Source organism: Hirundo rustica, chromosome 4 (assembly GCF_015227805.2).
Source record: "Hirundo rustica isolate bHirRus1 chromosome 4, bHirRus1.pri.v3, whole genome shotgun sequence".
NCBI classification, from domain to species: Eukaryota; Metazoa; Chordata; class Aves; order Passeriformes; family Hirundinidae; genus Hirundo; species Hirundo rustica.
In genome coordinates, this window is record NC_053453.1 from 30,977,366 (window position 1) to 31,000,931 (window position 23,566).

Consider the following 23,566-nt stretch of genomic DNA (forward strand, 5'->3'; position numbering starts at 1 on the left):
CTGTAGTAATTACCAGAATACAAAAAATACGAAAGAGAAAATAGTGTACATAACATGCTCTCACAAAACGTAGAATTCAGCACTTAGGTGTTTCTTCTAAGTAGTCTGTGACTAAACTGGGTGAAATTGAGATTTACAAGTAACAGGAACTCATTAGGCATTAGGCATTATTGTCATAGTGCACATGGTTCAAGCAACTAAATTGAATAAGCTTAAACTAAGGACCTTGCCTTCTGCTGCTCAGGCTCCTTAGACACATGCATACTTTGCAGCTGGAAGGGATAGAATTACATACCAAAGTCAGCAAAAATGGCTCAGCTATTTCCAAGAACAGTGTTTGGGGGGGTTTTTTAAGTTTTTTTTCTAGCCACTTGGAAGCACTAGTATTTTCATGCTTTCCACCAAAGAGCAGATATTTGGCAGTGGGTCATGGAGAGTAAGAACATGCTTTCCACACAAGTAACCCTTCCAAATACAGCCATGTCACAGATCTGGGGGGAAAAAAACGTTTGCATTTAATTAATAAATCTTTGCTAGTCATTTCATTTAATTCCCGCCCCCCCCAAACTTGAGCTGTGCTTAGCATACACAAATAATTGGAAGTTCCTATCCCACTGCTACACGGTACATACAACATTCCCACAAGATGAATGAGCATACTTCAGCCAGTGCTATGGCAACACAGCAGGACTTGTTGCAGTCATCTCTCTTATGCTAAAGAAACTAGAAAGATCATCTTTATTTTTTTTAATACCATCCTAATCATACCCAAGTAGCCAGACTCAAACATCAGGGATGCAGGAGCTGAACCAGAAGACTTTGCAATGACAGAAGCAGAGAAGACTAAGACCTTTTAACAGGGCAAGGAAAAATGATGGGCAAACCCGATGGAGTAAGTCTGAGCTCAAATGGAAAGCTCAGGGGCAGCTGCAAGAAGCACATTTAAGATGCAAAAAGTAATAGGGCAACAGAATGAGAGTGGCAGGTGATTAGAGAAGCATCTTGAGCTGTAGGAAAAAAAGACAAATGCAGCAAAGAAAGAGCATGCACCTGTCCAACTATGAATTAGCACTATTTTTTCTTTTACCTAAACCATAGTAGTCATATTTTTTTAGCTTCTTCATGTTGAGCCCCTGCAAAATGAAGCACATTCTTCTAACAAAATTTATGCAATGCACAGGCTTCCCTATAACTTTATGATTTAACTTACATGGGAAAAAAAAGGACTACAGAAGATTGCATAGAACAACAGACACAGCCTTGATAAAAATATCCTGAACTTGAGTCCTCTATTAAAAGCATGCTGTTCTTTCAATTGAAACATCAAATCAAGGGTTTAGACTTGTGTCATGTTCATGACACATTCATGATTTAAAAAATTGTATTTCTGCAAAAAGAAATTCCAGATTACAAGTAAAATATAAAGACACTGAGTCAAAAACAAACAAAAGAAAGAAAATAACATCCCCATTTAAAAGTACATTTTGCCTCTCTGAGGCATACACTTAAAAAAACCCCACACTAGATGAAAGCTATGGTGTCAAAAATACAGTCCTCAAGCTCCTTCTTGCTTTGAATAACAGCATTTCAGGTCAAAGACCTACACTAACCTCTCACAAAACCTGAACAAAAAGAAATGCTGTATTTGTGGAAAAAGAGTTTGCGAAGGATTTATGACAACCATAATAATTTTAAGAGTAATTGTATTTTGTACAAAATCTCCTACAATATCTGTAGAATAACAATGCATTGGACATCATTTCAGAAGTAGTAGATAGATGCGGGGTAAGCAGCTTTAATTACTGTTGATCTTGTTTTCACAGCCCTTACTCAGCAACAACTTTCAAGACAGTTAAAATAAAGTTAGAAAACTCCAGCCAGGAATGGAAGACAGGTAATGTAAGAAAAAGTCCTTCTTAACACAAACAGCAATGCAAAGAAATGTAACACAAACTACTAATGCAAGATGGCAACCTCACATCTGAGCTTGAAAATATAACCTCAACTCCATCACCTTTCCTTCTAACTTGTGAAGTGAGTCTAATAGATAAATCATGTAAATCACCTTTTTGGCTTCACCATATATATGGCATCAAGAAATTATCTACAACACAACAGTACTTAACTGTGAATTCTCAAGTGACCAACATAGGCTTTGTTATAATTGATTATTCTATGCCATTGAAAACCTTCAAAAAGAACTTAAGCTCTCCATATCAACAACGCTAGAAGCTCCTCACAACGAGGAACTCCATTGTCATTCAAAGTTTCTTGCCAGAATAACAACCGCAAAATAGCCACTGGAACCCACTAACTTATCCAAGACTTACATAAGGTACCTTTCTTGCTTGGGCCGATGAAACTGCATCGTAAAAATCACAGCTGCACAGGTTTAAAGAGAAGAATGTACTTTACTTTCATTGTTATAGGTATCTTTATTTGGTAACATCTCTAAACCAAAACTCCAATGAGCTCAAGGTAGCCCTAACAGATGGTTTTCTCCAGCTGTTTCATAGGACTTCGAATTACTTTTTGTTACACCCATCTACCCACAATGGTCACCACCTCTTACCTAGTAGCTATATGAAAAGCAGAAAACTTCACTGCCCCACCTATGTCCATAACTGCTGAAGTTATTCACTCTGAATAGTGAGCAGACCAATTAAGATTGCATGCCTACCTTCATATTCTACCTTAACATCCAGATTTTTAATATCAGTTCAACTCATTTTCATGTAAGTGTCTCCACCCCTCATGTGGCATAGCAAGAAAAGCACAAGTTTTCATTACTCCAGTTTTGGCCTGTGTTGCCATCTAAAGATATGGACAGAGATGAAGACTTCTATCAGACACCGATCACACGGAATTTCACATTCTTTATTATTGCTGGAATAAAGTCAGATAGTAAGTAGAGAGATAACATGGGTTAACTCAACTGACATTTCCATGTAATTTTGTACTCGCTTGAAAAAGTTTCAAATATTAAAAAAAGCATTAAGACAGACATTACTGTTAGCATCTTTCAGAAAAAGTGATTAGATACTGCAATTTACCACATTATTAGGCTTCAGAAAACAACTACTGGAAGACACTTCTACTTTTCAATTCTCTCTACATATTCTTTTATACACACATATATATATGTCCATGCAAAATCTGAAAATCTCAGAAAGTTAAGAAATACCACCAATCACATAATCATAAAAAGTAAAACGTTACATCTTCATTTTTGCTATGACAGAGTACTTTTGAGTTCAAATTCCAATTCTGTGTTCTCATGAAGGAAAAAAAGAAGAGCAATACCACTGTTCCAGCAAAATAAATTTGTGAGACAGCGTAACTTCCTAATAAAAAATAAAAAGGTGAAAATACTCAGCACCACACACACAAATGTAAGACATAGATGTACAATGCCTACACGTGTCTGTGTATTTGTTTAATGTATAAATTAAATGCAGTATTTTGACTGTCCTTTGTGAAGTCAATTAACAATTTCCCAAGTTTAGTGACAACTTCCACATTTAGTTATATTGAGTTTGTTTCTCCTGCTCAGTCTTTAGGAAACTTGATGCATTGCAATAAAAGGACATAGGACAGTTAAACTCTTCAAGAAGAAGCAGCTTCCTCTTTTGCATTTTTTTAGTGTCATGGTTTGACACTGGCTAAATGCCAGGCACCCACAGAAAACTATACACTCATTCTCTTCTGCTGTAGTTGAGCAGAGGAGGAGGAAAAACTGAAGAGCTCATGGGTTGAGATAAGGATTAGGAGAAAACACTAAAGGACAAAATAGGCTTAAACAGTATAAAGAAAATTTATTAACAGAATTAAAAGATAAAAATGAGAACTAAAATAACCTTTAGAACACCTTTTTCCTCCCTACAGCCCCTGCTTCCTTTCCATCGACAGCACAGAGAAAAAACATGGGAGTCTTTAATTGTTTTGGTTTTTGTTTTTTTTTAAATCTCTTTCTTTAATTCACTTAGGAAAAAGAGGTTTGGGTTTTTTCTGCTATGTTGTGGGGTCCTCCCCACGGGAGCCAGTTCTCTGTGAACTTTTCTAGCATAGTTTTAATCCACAAGTAGCAGTCCCTCCTGACCTGCTGCAAAGTGAGTTCCTCCCACAGGCAAACCATTTTCCCACAACTGTTCTTCGTGGGTCATTAGTACATGAGGTGTAGTCTTCTGAGGATGAGCTGCTCTACTTTGGAAGCAAGGGTCCTTTCGATATATCTGGAAGCAAGGGTCTTCTCTCTGTTCAAGTTTCCCACTAGGTTAAAGCTTTTCAGCATCTACTTGCTCCAGCATGAGCACCTTTTCTCATGGGCAGCAAGTGGACCTCTACATCCTGCCATGCACTTCATGAATTACAGGGAAATTGTTGTATTATAGTCCTCACAACAGCTTGTAGAAAAATCTCAGCTCCAACTGAGCCTCCTCCCCCTCCCTCCTTTCACTAACCTTAGTGTCTCCATGTTGTCCTCACAGATCTTCACTTTTTCCTCTTCTCTGACTTGGAAGAAAATTGCTATTTGTAGGTTCGTTTGTTCTCAAGTTTTATCAATTGAAAAGTTCTTATAGGGTTTTGTAGTGCTGAAAGGTTGATCCACATCGGGGAACTGCTCATCATGCCCCTCGCTGCTGGCCACGTGGTCCCCTCCCAGCAGGCAGGCACCGGCTCCATCCACCGCCTCTCCTGATGCAGGGTGCTCAAAAGGAGGAGCTGCTGCCACCACCAAGGCTGGTTAAAAGCAGCCAAGTAAGCACAGTGCCAAGATAGCCCTGGCCACAGGGGTGTTCCTGGCACTGGCCCCATTTGCACGGTCCTGGCCACACGGCCACTTGTTGGTGCCAGAATGGCCCCCAGCAGCACAGACCCTGTGCACACAGTTTTTCCTTCTCTTAAATATGTCATCACAGAGGCGTTACCAATTTCTCTAATTGGGCCAGCCAATAAGTCCATCATCAGAACCTTCAGGGATTGGCTCTGCTGGACATAGTAGAAGTTTTGAGGAGCTTCTCTCTCAGAAACAGCCTTCGTGGCTTCCTCTGCCCCCTCTAAAAGCCATGCTGTATTAAACCAACACAGTTGGTTGATTGGTTGTTTTTTAAAGCTCCCAACAGAGAAAAGCTACTTTCTGAATCTGGTGTGGGGTACTTAAATACTGATTATGCACATTCAACCTTTGAGAGTCCTTCCAAAGCATCACCCTCATCATGCCTTTGGTGCTTCACCAGAGCCAGATGCAGAGGTGACAAACCTCTCAAACCTTTCACACAGAGCTGTTTGAGACAGCAGAGCTGCAGCTTTTGCAAACAGAAACGTAGAGAGGTACATCCACCCTCCAGCTACAGCCTTCCCTTTGCTACTTCACGATTGCAGCTATGTTCGTGCACAAGAGAATCAAGTAGTTCAGGGTATCAAAATTAAGCAACTTTCTTGCAAATGGTATCCATGTACTCATCAGTAGGGTGAAAAGATATTAAACAGATACGGAAGATACAATATCATTGCACACAGACCCTCTCAAATCAAGCTCACTGCCCTCAGGGCAAGGAGGACTAGTACCTACAGAAACAAAATGCGTCTACACTGCTGAAAAGCCATGAACTCGGCCGTGTTTGGAAGTGCTCTAAAGCACATGCACTTAAGAGATCTCTGGCATTGATGAGTGCACAATATGCTTAACACTGAGTCTCCAACCTGTAATTAAAAAAAGGCAGAAAGACTATACAATGTCAAATCTACTTCAGCCTCAAGGGGTTTAGCAGATTAACCATAACCATTTACGAATTAATTCGAAAGACTGATAACAATGCTTGACAGCACTGAATAGTCAGTTTAGCCGTCATGAGGAATTGCTCTACATGTTTTTATAAGTATTAATTGTAAAGATAATTTTTCTCCCTCACCTTATACTGTTGGCAAAGAAAATCAGAACACAGAACAGTGGAATGACAAAAAGCCAGGCCTCAAGAATTTTGGTGTAGGTATGATAATTCAGCCCTTCAAACTTTTAACAGCAGTGGTTTTTTCATGCCTATTAATATAAAGTATACTTAAATACATCATTATTTGAAAGACAAATTACCCTTTAATTACTATATAAAGCAAACTTAAGTAATTCAAAAATTTTGCACGGGTTTTTTTAGCACTCAGGACAGTGGAAGACTGAGAAGATTCTGCAAAGAAACCCTGTAACAGGATAAAACCAAAACCCAATAGATGTATGTAACCTGAGAAGAACACTAGTGTATGGTGGGCAGAACCATCTACAAGTTTTATAAAACCAGGGGCTAGAAGCCATGCAGCAACTACATCAAACTGCAGCCAGTTGAGAGCACAGAGAAACTCTTTATCATCTACATGTTTCCAAGGCAATAGCTGACTAACTGGAGAACAGGATAAACTTACAACTGACTGTTGGGTCAAACTCAACAACTTTCACATGTGAGGGAAAGCCATAAAATCAAGGCCAAAACACTCACCATATACCTGGAAAGGTGTTTCCAATGGTAATCAGAATATGAGGTAAACTAGTCAACCCAGGATTACTGCTGTTCAAGAAGGTCAGAAAAAACATTCTCTTCCACAATCATTTGGGAGAGAGATTTCCTCACACACACACAAAGTTGTTGCCTGTTCTGCTCATTCCAAAGCAGACTGTAAGGTCAGTGAAGCATGAAAAAAATGGATGTACTTCCTATGTGTGTAATTTGTCACTCTGAAAATTGGCCCACCAGCAAACGTGAACTGCTGAGAAGAAACCTTCAAAAGATTTAATATTCTGACTAAAAGTCTAAAGAGCCTTCCTCGCCTCTATTATGTCTCATCTCAGGAAATCACAAAATCAAACACTGTATTCCTAGAAATGTTAAAGGAAACACTTGAAAAAGCACTTGGGATCATTTCCAAGCATCTTCCATGCCACTGAAGAGGATGCTATCCATTTACATTTAATACTCTGAGTTTCTAAATACAGCTTTTCCAGTTAAAAAAGAAGAGACATGGATTATCACATATAATCAACCAAATAACAGCAAATTTTTTGTCAGTGTCATTTCATTTAAGAAGTGTACTACTTATTTCTGCTATGAGCAGATGAAATGATGACAAAATGACTCTCCCCTGTGTAAGAGTCTGAATACCTACATAGTAAAACTAAGTCCTATTATACTTAAAACTGTGATCCACGGAAAAGAAAATCAAAAGCCCCCAACACATTAGTGATCTACAAACTTAACACTGGACACGCAGTTAGCTAGATTTCCCTTTAAGGTTACCGAAGCCATAAAATTACAAACTTAAAATAGCTGTTCGATAATCACGGACATTCCAATCCATCATATAATGGATTTATAATGGATAATTAGATAGGCACAACCTTAACGGTGTCTTGACATTTTAAATAAGTAACTCTTTGCCAACAGCACCTAGTTACTGATACTAAACACACGGTAACTACATGGGCTTTCTCTCTGTTATCACGTTCTTCCTAAAAATTTTAAATTAATTAGTAGTCTAAGAGGAAAACATCGTGAGAGGGCGGGGACCAATTTTAGTCCTAACAATACTGCTTTGTTTCGAAGTTGTAAACGGAGAGATGGACTGTCAAAGATGAGTTGCATTTCGAGCGCAAGCTAATAATATTCTTTAATACTCACCAAAGGAAAAAAAAAAAAAAAAGAAACTAGGACACCATGTACTATAAAACACGAGAACTGGAGATCATCTCACTGGCTCGGTAAAATCGCTTCCAGGCTCCAGCGCTCTCCTGCGCAACTTTGCTGATTTCTAAGTCGCGATCCCACAGCAACACAAAAGCAGAGCTAGGCTTTGAGCTGAGCCTCTCCGTGCAACTTCCTCCACAACTCTAAGGTCCCAGAAGCCGCTCCTCCACCAAAGGCCGCCGGTTGTTTACAGCTCCAGGCAGCCCGGTCGTGCACCCACCCTACCGGGAGCGGAGGGACGGCGGTGCTCCGCGGGTCGTATCTTTGTTCAGCCCCGCTCACGGGTCAGCGGGCAGGGCTGCTGCTCCTCCCGGTACGGCTTCACAAAAGCTTTCGGCACGGAGGGGCCGCGGGTCGCCCCGGCCGCGCGCTTTGTTTCCCCTCTCACCCCAGGGGGGCCGGCGGGCACGGGAGCCGGACCCGCGTCTCGCTACCGCGACCGAGCGTCAGCAGCGGCCCGGGCCGGGCTCCCGGTCGGCGCCACGACGCGGGCGGCGAGGAGAGGTGGGGAGGGAAGGGGGGGAAAATGCGGCCGGAGCGGACAGCAAACTCCACCCCAGCCCGGCGGAGCGGCGGGAGCGCCCCAGCCCGGCGGGCTCCGCGCGGGAGCGAAGGCCCCGGCCGAAGCGGGACTGCAACGCCTCCCGCCTGCCCTCCCCTCCCGGCCCGCCAGCGCCCGGCCCCGGCCCGCCGCCCCGAGCACTTCCCCTCGCCGCTTGGAAATTCCCGAGGGAGGCGGCCGGCACCAACCGCCGCGCTCACCTGGCGCCGTGACGATCCCTGGCGCGGTCTCTGCCCCGCAGGGAGCGCCGGGTCCGGTCCCAGGTTCCCGCGCTCCCTCCGCCGCCTCGGGGCTGCCGGGGCTCGCGGGGCACCGCGCGCTCAGCGCCCGCCGCGCCGCCACATGTCCGCGCGTGGCCGGGAGAACGCGGCGGCAGCGCCGGCGGGGCCCGGGCGGGGGCGCTACTCCGCTCCGGCGCAGGCGGTGCCCTGGCGGCAGAGAAACGCCCCCAAACCGCCCCACGCCGCGCCGCCCCCGGAGCATTATGGGATAGGTCCTCCAGCACCGCCTGGCGGGGCGGGCGGGAGAGCACGTGACTCGGTGGCCCCACCCCGGCAGGGCGCCAATGATGCGGGGTGGGCGGGGGCGGGGCGGGGCCACGCGCCGCGGGCGGGGGCGCCCTCTGGTGGCGGCACGGCAGCCGGGAGCGGCCGAGGGACGGGCGCGCGGCTGGTGACGTCATCTAAACGCGTCGCAGGGCACGCCGGTTGCGAAACTATTTTATTTTATTTTATTTTATTTTATTTTATTTTATTTTATTTTATTTTATTTTATTTTATTTTATTTTATTTTATTTTATTTAAATACAGTTAGGCAACAGGAACACTGGACGAAGCCGTGTGACACAAGAGTACGTGGCCGTGGGTCCGGCCCTGCAGAGAGAGGAAGCAGTGCCTGTGGGGCCCCAGGGCGCCGGGGGCTCAGCGGTGATTCGTGCAGATCGTACGGACACAGTGGCTTCTAATCCTCCTACACTTCCATGGCCAGTTCTTTTAAAACCAGTTTTCCGTGGTGTCGTACGTACTGATTATGGCAGACAGGAAAGCAGTTCAGTGCAGCAGTCGCTTCTGTGCGCTGGGCTGGCCCTGTTACATCTGCATCCCAGCACCGCCAGATTCTCCGCCTGCTGGAGGCTCCCCCACACGGGCTCAGAGGCAGCGGAGAGCTGGGAAGCGCCGTGGAGAGCCAAGCCCTCGGCTGAACCCCCAGGGTAAAACTCCTGCCGTAGCAACAAACGACAGGAAGGGAAAGCCGCTCCGCCAGATAGGCAGGCTTGATTGAATGTCTCCTGGCGTTCAGAATGAAGTCACAGCCTGAATAGAGTAAAATGTATCTCAGAGTCCGTCTGTCAAGAATTATAATACCTTATTAGTTGCCAGGATTACTGAGAGAGTCTTAATTTAGGATCAACTCAGAAGAACTTGAATTAAGTAAGAGCAGGCTATGGGACACAATGTAAGAAGAGTGACAGGAAGGAAGGAAAAAACTGTTCATTGGAAAGCTGCAGGGAAATGTAATAAGACTACTCCATAATTTGGAGTAAGACTGCTTCCATGATTTGGAAAACATAGATTTAGGAATGGAGATTAAATATTTAAGGTAAGTCTGACTTTAAAGCGATTAAGGTTAGCAAATTCCTCAAATTCTTCATTGGGATTATATAAATAAAGGAATAAGGTGTTAGGAAATTTGGCATTAAAGAAAGCTTTGTTATAAACACAAGTGCTGTGTTTTGACTACCTTGAGATCTTGAATGACCCTAGAACTAGACGCTGAAGCAATTAGGAAGGGACAACCATAGCAGCAAACCAGCTGTGTGTCTGCCTAGCCAATCACACGGGTAAGGTTTTGTTGCAAGGAGGACACTGTACACAGCTACTGTATGTTACTCTTTGATGAATCTTTTAATTCAAATGTTTACCAAGTCACTTGGGGCGCACAGATGCAGAGAGAGCTTGGAATTCACTGTTCCTGTCACAAGTCATAGAGATGTTGCTGTCACCCACTGGTGCTGCATGTTGCACAGAAGAGCCAGGCAAGCTGAAGAGAAATATCTGTGTGAGAGAGGAATGCAAAGGGAAACAGACTTCACCTCTGATGTGCTGTCTGTACTTTCATTTCATCCTCTGATTGTCTGTCTCACATCTATCCCAACACTGGCCTTTTATGGCTATTCATGAAAATTTTTAGGGAATTTTGAAATTCTGATATATCTATATATCTATATCTATATCTATATCTATATCTATATCTATATCTATATATAAAAAAGTAAGTAGGTTGTATGTTTTCTTTGTCAAGATGCCTTGAATACTTGGCTGCACAGGGAACATTATTTCAGTGATAGAACTTTTCTCTTTTTTTCTTGTTTTAAAAACAGTTTGATTGAGAGACTAGTTTTTTTATTTACATCCAGTCTGTCTTTGCTTGCAAATGTCATTGTTTAGAAATACAGCATGATAGTCTATAAATAAAAGTAAGTGGGATGAGTTAACACAGACTAGTGAGGAATTTCAGAATTCTTTTTAGCCAAAGGGAATATAAAAGTGTGGTCTAACACCTAAAAAAAACCCAAACTTTTTTTGAGAGTATAGTCAGTCACAGTATAGACAACTGTTCTGTTTCTTTTTTTCTTCTTTACTTTTTTTTTTTCTTGCATTCATTTTAAGAAATTACAGAATCACAGAATATTCTGAATTGGAAGAGATCCACGACTATCATCAAAGTCCAACACCTGGCCCTACACAGGACAAACCCAACAGTCACAAATGCTAGCTGCCCTGTTGGAAACAAAGTTATCCAGCCTCTACTTTGGATTTTTGGTTGGTTGGTTGATTGGGTTGTTTTGGGTTTTTTTTTAGTCTTCTGATTTATTCAAAGATCCTGTCAGTTGCTACTGGTTCTACTATTCACTTTTTGAACCAGCAACATTTGCCATTTAGTAAAGTATTACTTTTATTTATGTATTTATTTATTTACTATTACTTTAAAGTACACAATTGTTCCTGTGGGCCTAATCTTTGGCAAAACTGAGTTTCAAGAGGTGGACAGGATCAGATCACAAAGTTTGACAGCACACATTTTGGATTCAGAGTATTTCCATGTTCAGTATCCACATGTCAGTTCCTAGGAGTTTCCTGTTCAAATAAATTATATTCTATCTCTGAAGCTGAAGATCTTGGACAAATCCCTAGGACTTTCTCAGTTCTTTGGATATCGGACTTTCTCAGTTCTTTGTGGGTAGCAGCAACCCTTTTGTATAGGATCTGAGGAATTTTGTCATGGTCTTGACTGGAATTTTTCTCTTGTTATGCCAGGTTGTTGGTCACTTGTTGACTGTGCTCGATGGAGATAGACTGGGATTCTCTGGAATACATCCCACTGTAGAAATGAAAGATGCTATTAATAGCAATATTGAGTATCTGGAAGAAGAAAAGGCTTCCTGTGTTAAGGGCTCCGAGGAAACAGCATGTGAGATAATTAGCCATAATTCATACTATATAGCCATATTGTTTCCTTGGCAAGAAATGGGATAGGTGTTATCCTGTCATAGAGACACCATTCTTAAATTATTCCAAGAGTTCCCAAGAGCATTTTGCATCCTAGTACTGTGCTAGTACAGTACATCCTAGTACTGTGACCAACAACATTTATTCACAGTCTTAAGACAAGAAATCCTTGGAGCTTTTAACACTAGCATGTACATCCCTCACAGTTTCTAACAAAAATCCAACAATGCACTCCTTAGCAAAAATAGCGACCATTCTTTCTTTGTCCCAAATTATTTGTTCTAATTTGTGGGTTGATGATCTGTCTAACCAATTTAGTCCATTGAACTTAAGCTGAACCATATTGCATAATGTTTCTCTTCACCACCCTGAACAGGCTTACTGGTTTCACTCAAACTTGGTGTAACAACAGGTTGACATAAATATTGTTTAAAGTGTTGGATGTCTTCATCTTAGAAGAACTACAGGAGATAGCTAAATAACAAAGTTAAATTTAAGGCACATATGGGCCTGAACTTACTGGATGAAAAGGTTTTGCTCTGGAACTGTGTATGACAGAGTGAGAGGAGGATGAGAGGGAATGAAGTTAACTGGTGTCATGGTTTGACCCTAGCCAGCAGCTAAGTCCCAGGAAGCTGCATTCCATAAACAGAGGAACTGCCTTTATTATGTCCCAGCACTCATGGACATCAACAAACTTAGAAAACAGTGTTCCTTCCCTATCTTTTTTTCTTATTTTTGTTTACCTTAAGGGATGAAAACATCTTTATCATCTTTATCAACCATACTGGAAAACATTATAATACTGCAATTTAATAGCCTTCTTTCATGTGAATCAATACTTTTGTACTCACATGAACATCTAAAAGATTTTTATTTTTTAAACAGATTCAAAATGTCTGTTAGTTGATTTTTTTACATGACAGATATGGACAAATTGATTTTTCTGAAATTTCTTATTTAACCTTGAGAGATTAAGAACGCTCTTCGGTCTTTGCTGGTTGTACTATAGAAGAGCTCCTTATATTTAATTTAAAATGCAGAATCTTTAGCACAGATTTACTTTCTCTAAAGTATTGATTAACTACTGCAGTTCAAAGGTGCTTTGAAATCTTTGTCTTCCTTAGTTGTCCCACATGTTGAATCTTGCCGTGTCCTTTGCCCTTCCTTGAGATTTTGAATACATTAGACTTCTCAAAGTTTCCTGCACTTGCCACTCACTCCTCCTGTTGAGGAAATCTGTATCCATAACTTTGTGGTTTAGCAATGGCAGTAGCAGGATGAACAGGAGTCTCTGAAATCCAGCCTACCAAGCCATCAAGTTGTGGTGCAAGAGAAGTTAAAGAAAGTGATGCAGAACAGTGTCTCCAGAAAATGTCTGTCTTTTCATAACAAGAGGCATTACCTTCCACTCCTTCCTAATCTGTCCCTATCCCAAGGGTTTCCATTTTTGAAAAAAAATTAAAAGCAACCACACACAATACAAATAAATCCCAAACTGATGATTCTTTACACTAATCTGCCATGCGGTTTGAAACATTGATTCTGTTGTCTGTTGTGAGGTGGTAACCCATCAGCAAAATGGAAAAGCAGATAACCAGAGATGGAAATATCTTCTTTGATTGCTCCACATGAGTCAGTCAAGCTTGTCACGAAGTACCCAGAGAGGGCAGAATACAATCTGTGTTCAGCTTCGGTAATGTTTTGGTGAGGCGCTGATGAGAAAAAAATTATTTTACTTAATTGTTTTGATTTTGAGATAGTTAATTTCATCTTTTCAGTAAGTCTGAGTCAACCATGTTGATTCCCTGTGATGGTTGCATGGCTTTTCTTCACAGAAGGCAGAAAACAGAAATGTAATTCAGCATCTCACAGGTGGAAAAAGGAATTACTCTGAGGCAGCAGCTCTCAGGGTCTGGAAAGCTTCTTGGAGGACTTTCAGGCCATTTCTTCTATTAGCTACTCATAGAGTTGTGTGTGTTTCTTTAAATGCATTCAGAAAATGTCATGTCCTAAGCATAACAGGCAATAATCCAAGTGACTAAAATAAGAACAAAACTTGGCCATAACTTTTAAAAAAATCATTTCAGGCTTCAGATTATTTACTGTATAGCTCACATGAATTACATCAGTTGCCAACACCACCACCATCGCAGCTGTCTAGTTTTGTATTATTATCAAATACTTTATCTTGACAGCATAATTAGTGATTTACTGCACCCAAACTGGGCTATGTTATTACAGTCCCTAGACTAATCCCCAGCTGATCACCGTTGAGTCAGCTGAGAGGTTGCTAGCTAATGGTCCAATACAAACTGAAGTGCTGTTCACTATCTAATAAACATTTGTTCATAGCACACTTGCTAATAAGGGCACCACTAAAAAGAACATCCCTTAATCATATGCAATACCACTGGATTATTTTTAGTGCATACTAAACAATCTTTTTACTCAAAAGAAGAACTAAGCATCCACTCTACTAAAAGTACACCCCACTTAATACACTTGTAGAACAGTATGTTCAAAATCATGTTGAAATTGATTATTTCTGACATTTTCCCAAAAATAACATGTTAACAAGCCTCTGCTTGTCTGCAGCTGCTCAGGATGACATTATGGAAGAAGGCAGCTAGGTGGAGGAGTTGTTAATGTTATGGTGCTCACATTCATGCAGCCACCATCAAGGCTGGACTAGAGGAGGTGTTAGCTTTATGGTCTGAGAAGAGTTTTGTAGAATTCCTGAGATTACCCACAGGTTATAAAATAAAGGAGAAATATAATTATTTCTTCGGTCCATCATCTCATACTCTGGGGTTTTTCTAGGCTGTTTTATTTTGTTCTGTGGTTACATTAAAAAATATTCTTGTCACTTAAGCCAGGATTTTTTGCAGTGAAGCTTTTTCCACCTGAAGTTTGCTTGTCCTTTTTATTTAAAATACTGAAAGAAAAATCTAGCCAAAACTCTAAGCACTTTCAGACCTGTAAATACTAATTAAAAATAGGGAAATAACCTTCCCAATAATAATTCACAGAAGCACAGAGTTCTTGTGTTTGGGAGGGACCTCTAAAGGTCATCTGGTCCAACCTCACCTTGCTCAGGAAGGGACACTTAAAGCCTGTTGCCCAGGACCATGTGTAGATGGCTTTTGAATATTTCAGAGATGGAGACCACAGCCTCCATGGGCAATCTGTGCCCTGTTATTCAGAGGAAACCAGCTGTGTTTCAGGTTGTGTCTGTTGTAACGGATTTTGTCTCTGGGCACCATTGAAAAGAGCCTGGCTCCCTCCTTTTTATACCTTTCCTGCAGGTGTTTGTACACACTGCTGAGATCCCCTTGAGCTTCCTCTTCTCCAGGCTGGACAGTCCTAGATCCCTTGGCCTTGCCTCTTTTGTGAGGTGCTCCGGTCCCTTCATCGTCCGTGTGGTCCTTAGCTAGACTCTCAAATAGCTCAATATCACTCCTGTAGTGGGGAGCCCAGAACTGGACACAGCACTCCAAGTGTAGCTTCCCCAGTGCCTTCAACCTGCTGGCAATGAAAGGATCCCTCAACCTGCTGGCAATACCTTGCCTATCACTTGCCTTCTTTGCAGCAAGGCCACTTTGCTGGCTCATGTTCAACTGGGTGTCCATCAGGACCTTCATGGCCTTTTCTACCAAGCTGCTTTCCAGCAAGTATGCAAAAAAAAAAAAAAAAAAAAAGAAAAAAAAAAAAAAAAAAAAAAAAAAAAAAAAAAAAAAAAAAAAAACCCACCACAACCCAAAACTATTGAATAGAATAGTTCTATAAATTTCCAGAGGAGCTAAGTAGATCCTATTAGTGCCATCTTCCCAGGTTAGTGAAAAAGAAGTGTTATAAAGTGAGAATAGAATAGCTACATTTCTGCTGAGGGATCACATTATATATTTTGTAGCAATTAATAACACCGAACTGTTAAGGGGAATCAGTAACGACCTGTTCAGTTCAGCATTAAAATTGTGGCTGAGTCTATACTTGATCTGTGACAAACTTTGTGTTTGCAAGTATTGGGGTACACTGCCCTCTAACATTTTAAGCATATAGTGTAAGAGTGTTTCTTTTTGCCTGCCAGCTTCTTTCAGCTGCTTTAAAGTCTATAATACAAGTGGGTAAAGAGACTTCAAATAAAATTTTGTACCTTTTAAACAAAATTGAGATCCAGCACTGAGACTGCACCTCTCCAGTAGAGTTCAGCCAATCCCTCCAGAATGCTGGATATGTTGAACATTCTCTAGCCCTGCAAACTCAGTGTTTTCTTGATGCCATTTTCCCTATCACTGCATCAAAATATTAGCTCACTTGGGAGGCTGGTGTAGGAGTGGCCCGAAGAGCACTGCTGCCTATGAAAGCAATTATTCTACTTCACCCACTTTCCAAAATATTTCCAGAATAGGTAGGGAACCATTCTGCAGATGAGATGAAATTACCAGATGGCAGCTGCTGGCTTCTGGATGCTTTTCTTTGTTGTTGTGGGGTTTTTTGGTTGTTTGGTTGTTTGGTTGTTTGTGATGGGAGGGATGGACAGCCTTCTTGTGCCACTGCTCAAAGCCATGCAGCAAGCTCTCTGGAGAGGCTGTTCATGAGGTAGCCCTGGAGCAAGCTGGATCCCTGGACTTGGATGTGACAAGAGGAAAACTCCTGTCATCCAGCTTGTACATGCTCTTGCTCCATCTCTTCCCCCCAGCTCCTGGGAACACTTCCTGTGGCAGTAATTTGTGGGGATTTCTGTGCTAGTTTTTGTGATGCAGATTTCCAAGTTTTAGAGGAAAAATGTGGGTTTTCATTTGATTTTGGACTAATAATTCTTGAAAATTTTAAATGGAAACAAAAACTGCATGTGCTAGCTACCATTGTCCATATTTTGTCAAACTATAGTTACCTAGCAATTGTGGGAAACGATGCAAAGTCCTTTTTGAATGGGACCTCTTCCCCAGTTGAGCATCAGGGTGAGCAGTTGGAAAACCCCATCAGAGAACCTTCCTGGGGCCGCTCCTGTAAAGCAGGCAGCAAGCAGCTATGGTACGCCTGCAGCCGCAGAAAGTGCCCGTTAACACAACCAGCCGCATGGTGGAGCTAGGTTTGAGGAGATGGACGTCAAAGCATCCCCGGAGATGCTCCTTCTGGCTTGGGAGGAGAGGTGCTGCCTCCCGGAGTGCTGGCAGGATTCCTGATTCTTGTCTTCCAGACATAAATGATCAGCAGGCTTTCAAAGACAGAGCAAACACACAGAGAAGAAGCTGTTATCAAAAGGGAAGACGTTTAACAAGCTCTTCTGCAAATCTAAACAGCGAGATTGAGTGCCAGTGAGCACAGGACCGTGGCTACACACCTAACTGCTGCAATGGAAATGTAAGATTAAGGGAAAAGTTTAATTTCCTAGATGTTGACTATTGTGAGTAACTTCCACCAAGAAACCTTATTTCAGGATCTAAAACACAACCTATGACTTGGAATAAGGCCGCTATTGTTTCTGTGGACACTGCTGGCTGTGACTGAAAGGTTTAACTGAGCAGTAGCATCCTGCATTTCCAGGAAGAAAAGAAAAAGAAAAGAAAAGAAAAGAAAAGAAAAGAAAAGAAAAGAAAAGAAAAGAAAAGAAAAGAAAAGAAAAGAAAAGAAAAGAAAAGAAAAGAAAAGAAAAGAAAAGAAAAGAAAAGAAAAGAAAAGAAAAGAAAAGAAAAGAAAAGAAAAGAAAAGAGAGAAAAAAGAAAAGAGAAAATTACTGCAGCAGCTCCTTTCAGACAACTTTTCTGTTCACCACAATGAAATCAGTTCAAATTTAATTGTCATGTTAAGTATCGGTTAACAACACCATTTGAAGGAGATGCGGAGTTTCTCTCTCTCCTGATGGAGTTTCCCAGCAGCCAGGCAGAAGAAGCTGTAGGTGGCACCATGGCGCTCTGCCAGAGGGCAGTGTGGTGCTGGGCAGATCTGACTCATAACTGAGCTGGTGAACAGAAACCACAGACTCAGTGGAAATGCCACTTTTATGTCACATTGCAACCTCCCTTCCTCTAGCAGCCTTCCTGGCCTCTATACATTATCCATCCCTGGCTTTCCCTGCCGGATAACCTCTTATTCACCCTCTTCCTTCCACCCATCACAAACATTGTACAGCACTGATACTACTGGGTTTTGCTGGAGTTTTATTCTGATTATCCTTTTTTAGAGAGGGCTAAAATCTGTGATTGAACACAACGACTCACTTAAGGAAAGGGACAGTCAGAGATATTATTAGTTCTTATTAAATGGCAATGCCAAAACTTTACAGGATCATATTTTATGTGACCGGATATATTTAGCAATTTAGCAGTACTGTAAGTGAGGATGTGCATAATTTCCTGGGTTTGTCAAGCTTCTGATGGAACTCTTGGAATGCAATGAATAATATTATTACAATACTGTACTTTCTTAAACATAGTGGGCATAATTAAAGTCCCACCCAGAGGTCAGATCCATTTGACTCACTATTGTTAAGAGTTAAGAGACTTCAATTTATTTTAACAATGGTTTGTTTAGAATATGAAGTCAATGAATTTCTTGCCTTTGTGGAAAGTGTCATTTTACTATGTCAGGGACCATGGGGAGTTCTGGAGTAAAGTTATAAATAGGGTACAGATACTCTTGGATCTGGTTGTCTCTTAACAAAAGTTAAATCTGTTTTGATTAAATCAGCAAAATCATTATTTGCATCACTGTATTATCTGGTCTGGTATATTTAGAATAGTTCTGTACCTTTAAAGGTAGGATTGCTAAACCAGTAACAGTGTAGACTGTATGAAATAGTAACACTTTAAAAATTTGGGTTTCTCAGGTACTTTGCTTACTCCTTTCATCACAGTGAACTAGTTTAGAGAAAAACATGTATTTCTCATTTTTACACCAGTTTTACCATCTGGAGCTTTTGCAGAAGCACAGAACTGATGTGCTGTAATTGTATCAAGCATTGCATTGGGACTTTTAAGGGGATCCTATTAGGAGAAAAATAGTTTAAAGTACTTTACCAATGTTATAAATAAGATGGATCAAATTCGATAAATCAAAATTTGGAATTTTATTGAGAGACAAAATAACAGTCTCGGACAGCCACAATTAAAAGGACAGCGTCGAGCCTGGGGTCGGCGCCGGGTGAACAACGATAACACACTCTGCCAGTCTGTTATCCCCAAGTTCACATTTGTGGTTTGCAGCAGTCTCTTTTTATACGCTGGATCGCGGAGAGAGGCTCGGGATGTCGACGGTCCTTCCTCCGAGGCATCTTCATTAAACATGCAGGTCTCAGTTCTGAGAGTCTGAATGGATCGGGGGAGGAGGACAATACTGTTAATGGTTGGGTCCAGGTGTGGTGTGGAGATGTTAATTCCTGACTGGGACGATCTAGATATTGATCTGAGGTAATCATCTGGTTCTCCGGGCTATCATCTCTGTTTTCCGTCGCCTTTTGTTCCCTTTCAAGGATTCTTGGCAGTGGCATTTTCTTGTCACCTTTTCTGGTAATTCCAATCATGTTTTCCTCGTGTCCCTCCCATGCCTTTTCGGGCTAGAGAAATTCCTTTATTTTGTTGAACCACCTTCCCCTGAGTTAATTCACAATGTGCTAGTTTGAACAAAACTTAACTTATAACATGCTAGTTTATACAAAACTTATATTTATATGGCTTGTATTACATTTTATATCTTATTAACATGAATTAACTTTAGAACATATATCACAACCAATAACCGCAAAATAATTATTAATGAAAGCTATTAGCAAAAAACAATCTCTATTTTTTCACTGATTAGCCTATGGATTTGATAGCTGTTTGTGCAAAATTAGTTTCATGAGTTTGCTGATATGACCACTTAGATCCAGATCTTCAGAGACATCTCAGTTTGGAAATCCAGGGTTAGCCTAAATCCAGGAGCCTAAATAACTTTGTGGAGTCAGAGGTCCTGCTTATGGAAACACGTTAATGTGTACCTTACTCTGTTACGGTGAACAGTCTGGTTGTCAAGCTTAGAAAGAAAAAGAATGTAACCCAAAACTTCTTTTTTGCTCTTAAAATAAGGAAAGACTATGCTGGGGGTTAGGTTTCTTCCTTATTTTTTCTCATAGAATTTTTCCCCATAAGTTGCTAAGAGACTAAGTACTGGTGCTTAGATGGCACTTCACCAACACAAAGGAGCTGGCTGAAAATCGGGAGGGGGAAGATCACATGAGTTGTGGGGCAGGAAAAGGACAGGGCTGGGGGAGCTGGGGGCGCTTCTTGCTCTGGGCATTGGAGAGGACAGCCAGGCTGCTGCTTGCTGCGGGAGGAGTCCACTCTCAACAGAAAGTCCGGTCCTGGGAAATCTACCATCATCTGCTCGTGTGCCCAGGAATTCTGAGCCCCTTCGCCTGCCCTGCTGGAGCTGAGCCAGCCCTGCCCGACCATCGCAGCTTCTTCAGCACTGCTCACTTTGCCGGGACACGCCCCTGCCTGCTTGGGACATCCTGCCATTCCAGCCACCAGCCTGGGAGTTTCCACCATTCCAGCTTGGTGCTCTTGGAATCCCAAGAGGTCAGACTGCCCCAGGCTTTGTGAAACAAAGCCCCTCGAGTTTCCTGGTTCTGTTTATTATTAATGCTGTAATTGTTGTTGGTTGTTTGCCTTGTTATACTTACTAGTAAAGAACTGTTATTCCTTTCCCCATAGCTCTGCCTGAACAGCCTCCTTAATCTAAATTATAATAACTTTGAGGGAGGGGATTGGAATTCCCCATTCCTAGAGAGGCCCTGCCCCTCCCTAGCAGATACGTGTCTTTCAAACCAAGACAGAAGACTAAAAGTTTCCATCCAGCAATACAGAAGATAACAGCAGGTGAGGGGCTTTCCACTTAGAAGCTCATGCTCCTGCAGATGCTTTTGCAGGGTGACCTACCCAAGGTGCAGGGGTGGACAGGACAGTCTGTAGCTGCAGTGGGCAGCCCTCCTCACCCTCTCAGTGAAAGAACCACGAAGTGGCAAAAAAGCAGCAATTCCAGGCAATGCATCTTCTAGCTTTCTTAAGGCAAAGAACTGAAACACCACAGAGACCTGACATCTCTGAAGGAGATGTTCTGTAACCCTGCAAACCCAGTCTGCTCCACTGCCCACCACATGCCATCCCCATCGTTTTGCCTGAGGAAGCTTAGGGCCGGCAGTTCTTGTCCTGAGGGTCACCATGTTCTTGGTGGGCAAACCACCTTACTCCTGTCCATATTTACTGATAACTGATTGAGGAGCAGACTTAATCAGCTGGGGCTGCAAGTATATGTTATACTACTTTTCTTTCATACCTGCATGAGAGAAACACATCAGAACATATTACTGCATGTGGTACTGGTGAATGTACTGGATAACCAAGGCAGAAGATGCTGGCAGCATCTGGCACTATGAACAGCCAAGATGCAAAGGAATAGAAGGGACAGTGCAGATTATTGTACAGATCTCTGCAATTTTTCTCCTCAAGCTGAAGGCAAGAGGGCAGGGTTCAGCACAACACTGGAATGAGTCTAGATTTCATTCATGATTGATTTTGCTATCTTGCTTACATAACCCACCTAATCCTGCCCCCTAGTTTGGTAAATCACAGCTTGCAATGCTCTTCTTAGGCATCAACCCAGAAGATCATGATGAAAAGCAAATCTCATTACCTATCAGCAGCAAGACATAGAAAATGGAAAGTAAAGAGAATTATAATGTTGCCACCTTGGTGGAATCAGTTTTATTTTCATTTTTATCCAGTATTAGTTCTTAGACACACAAATGCACTGTGCTGGAAGGTGGTAAATGAGGTAGGAATTGGAGTACAGGATTTTCCATTTTAGAGGAGCCCAGATCTCAGGCTGGAATTGTGGGATTAATGGGTCAGGGGCCATGCTTATTCCAATGTCCCCAGTTAAGCCCTCAAGTAAGTAGGCAGGATTTACAAAGAGATATTTAACCTTCCAAAATAGCACTTTCACTCACATATCTCGGCCAATAATATCAGTGTGAGGCACTTAAAAACATTCTCTTATTTATTGATCTAAGCAGGAGATGAACTCTTCTGGCAATTTATTCCCAGTGGGAAGACAGAGTATCTGGGACATCTGACCTTGTACATCCTCCCTTGGTACTGGGGAGGTGCAGGTTTGTCTTTCATTCTTTTGTGCAAAAACAAGGACAGTGCTGAAAATACATGGGGCAGGAGGGGAGGGGGAGGCAAGGCTGGCCCCTAATTCAGTCACTTCAGTCACCAAGTGTTGAGGGTTAAGTTTACTGTAGAATTTTTTCCCCCTCCCAGGTTGCTAGGAGACTAAATGCTGAGTGCTTAACCTGGACAAAAGAACTGATAACTTAGTTTGGGGGAGGGAAAAAAAAGCTCCGGGAGAGAGCTGAGGGTGGGGGGGTGTCTCGCAGCTCTCTTCTTCCGGGGGGAGCACCGATCGGGCCACAGCTGGCTGCTGGAGTCCACGGGTAACGGAGGGGTCTAGCCCTGGGAATTCTACCATCTGTTGGAGCCCCCAGGAATTCGGAGTTTTCTTCGCTGTCCTGCTGGATTTTGGGTGAGCCCGGGTCCAGCCGCTGCGGCTTCTCCGGCACTGCCAACTCTGCCTGCCGAGGACACCCCCTGCCTGCGGAGGACAGTCTACTGTGCCTGGCTTCCAGCCATCAGTGCCGGAGCCTCCACCGTTTGCCCTCGGGGTTCTTGGTTCTGTTCTACTATTGTTATAATTGCTGTTGGGTTTTTTTTGTCTGTCCTGTTATATTTACTAGTAGAAGACTGTTATTCCTTTTCCCCATAGCTCTGACTGAAAAGTTTTGGGTTTTTTTTAATCTTCCAAAATATAATAACACGGAGAGAAGGATTTGAATTCCTCATTTCCTGGAGAGGCCTGCCTCTCCTTAGCAGACACCTGTCTTTTCAAACCAAGACACCAAGTTATATGAGTAACTTTGGTCTTGTTTCTTCAGACAGTTGGTGTGAGAGAGAGAGAGTGGGGACGGCAATGAGAGATCTCTGGAGTCCAGGGCAGCTCTTGAACCATGTGGTTTATTGCATAGTTCATTGGTGCAAGAGCTTTGCTTAAGCTGCCAGCCACAGCTAAAAGCGTGCCCAAGCCAAAGAGACCTCAGTTCTTGTTACAATACCTTATATCTCCTTCTGTGTTGAATATTCTAATTTACACTAACCAACCAGTACAAGACACAAGTGCTACAGAATTTACATACAGCCTATAGGAACTACTACATTACCATATTGTGCCACATTCCAAACCCTAAAAACTAATTTCTAGACTCTTTTTCCCTGCCACCTTGGCAGGGCCCCTCCCCCTTGGACCCTTGGCATCCTTTTGTCTGTTAGGGATATTGCTCAATCAGCAGGGCTCTTGCCTTCAGCTAACTCAATCACTGTCTTCCGGCTTGGCGTCCTACATTTCAAAGCTTGCTTTCATTTCTATTTCACTCATAGGTTTCATACCCTTAGAATCTTTTGCCAAGCAATCATATTTGTAAGGTTTTCTTGTTTCATCCTCTCCAACAAGTTGGGCTTTTTCTTAGAGAAATTTGCTCTTTGCTGAGATTGAAGTAGGGCGTGGCCAAACAGTCCCATGCGGAGGAAAGGGAAGGGTGAGCAGAAGAAACACTATAGGGTGGCAGTCATTCACAGGAGCCTTTAATCCTCAGAGTGTCTGAGAAAGAGGTGCTAGCTAAATATTGGCTGTCCTCCAACAATCTGCACCTGGAGAACTGCCCTGCT

General features: G+C 42.3%; 1 protein-coding gene across 2 annotated transcripts in view; it reads right to left on the reverse strand.

Moving 5' to 3' along the window:
- Positions 1 to 8,621, reverse strand: part of SCAF11 (SR-related CTD associated factor 11) — a 51,214-nt gene extending 42,593 nt beyond the window's left edge. Inside the window, exon 1 of one of the 2 annotated variants that reach the window (XM_040061552.2) lies at positions 8,493 to 8,621. The gene's annotated coding sequence lies outside the window, so the exon portion shown is untranslated. Of the gene's footprint in view, positions 1 to 7,664; positions 7,686 to 8,492 lie in introns of those variants that run through there. The other variant, XM_040061553.2, reaches the window with a different exon arrangement.
- Positions 8,622 to 23,566: the final 14,945 nt, after the last annotated feature.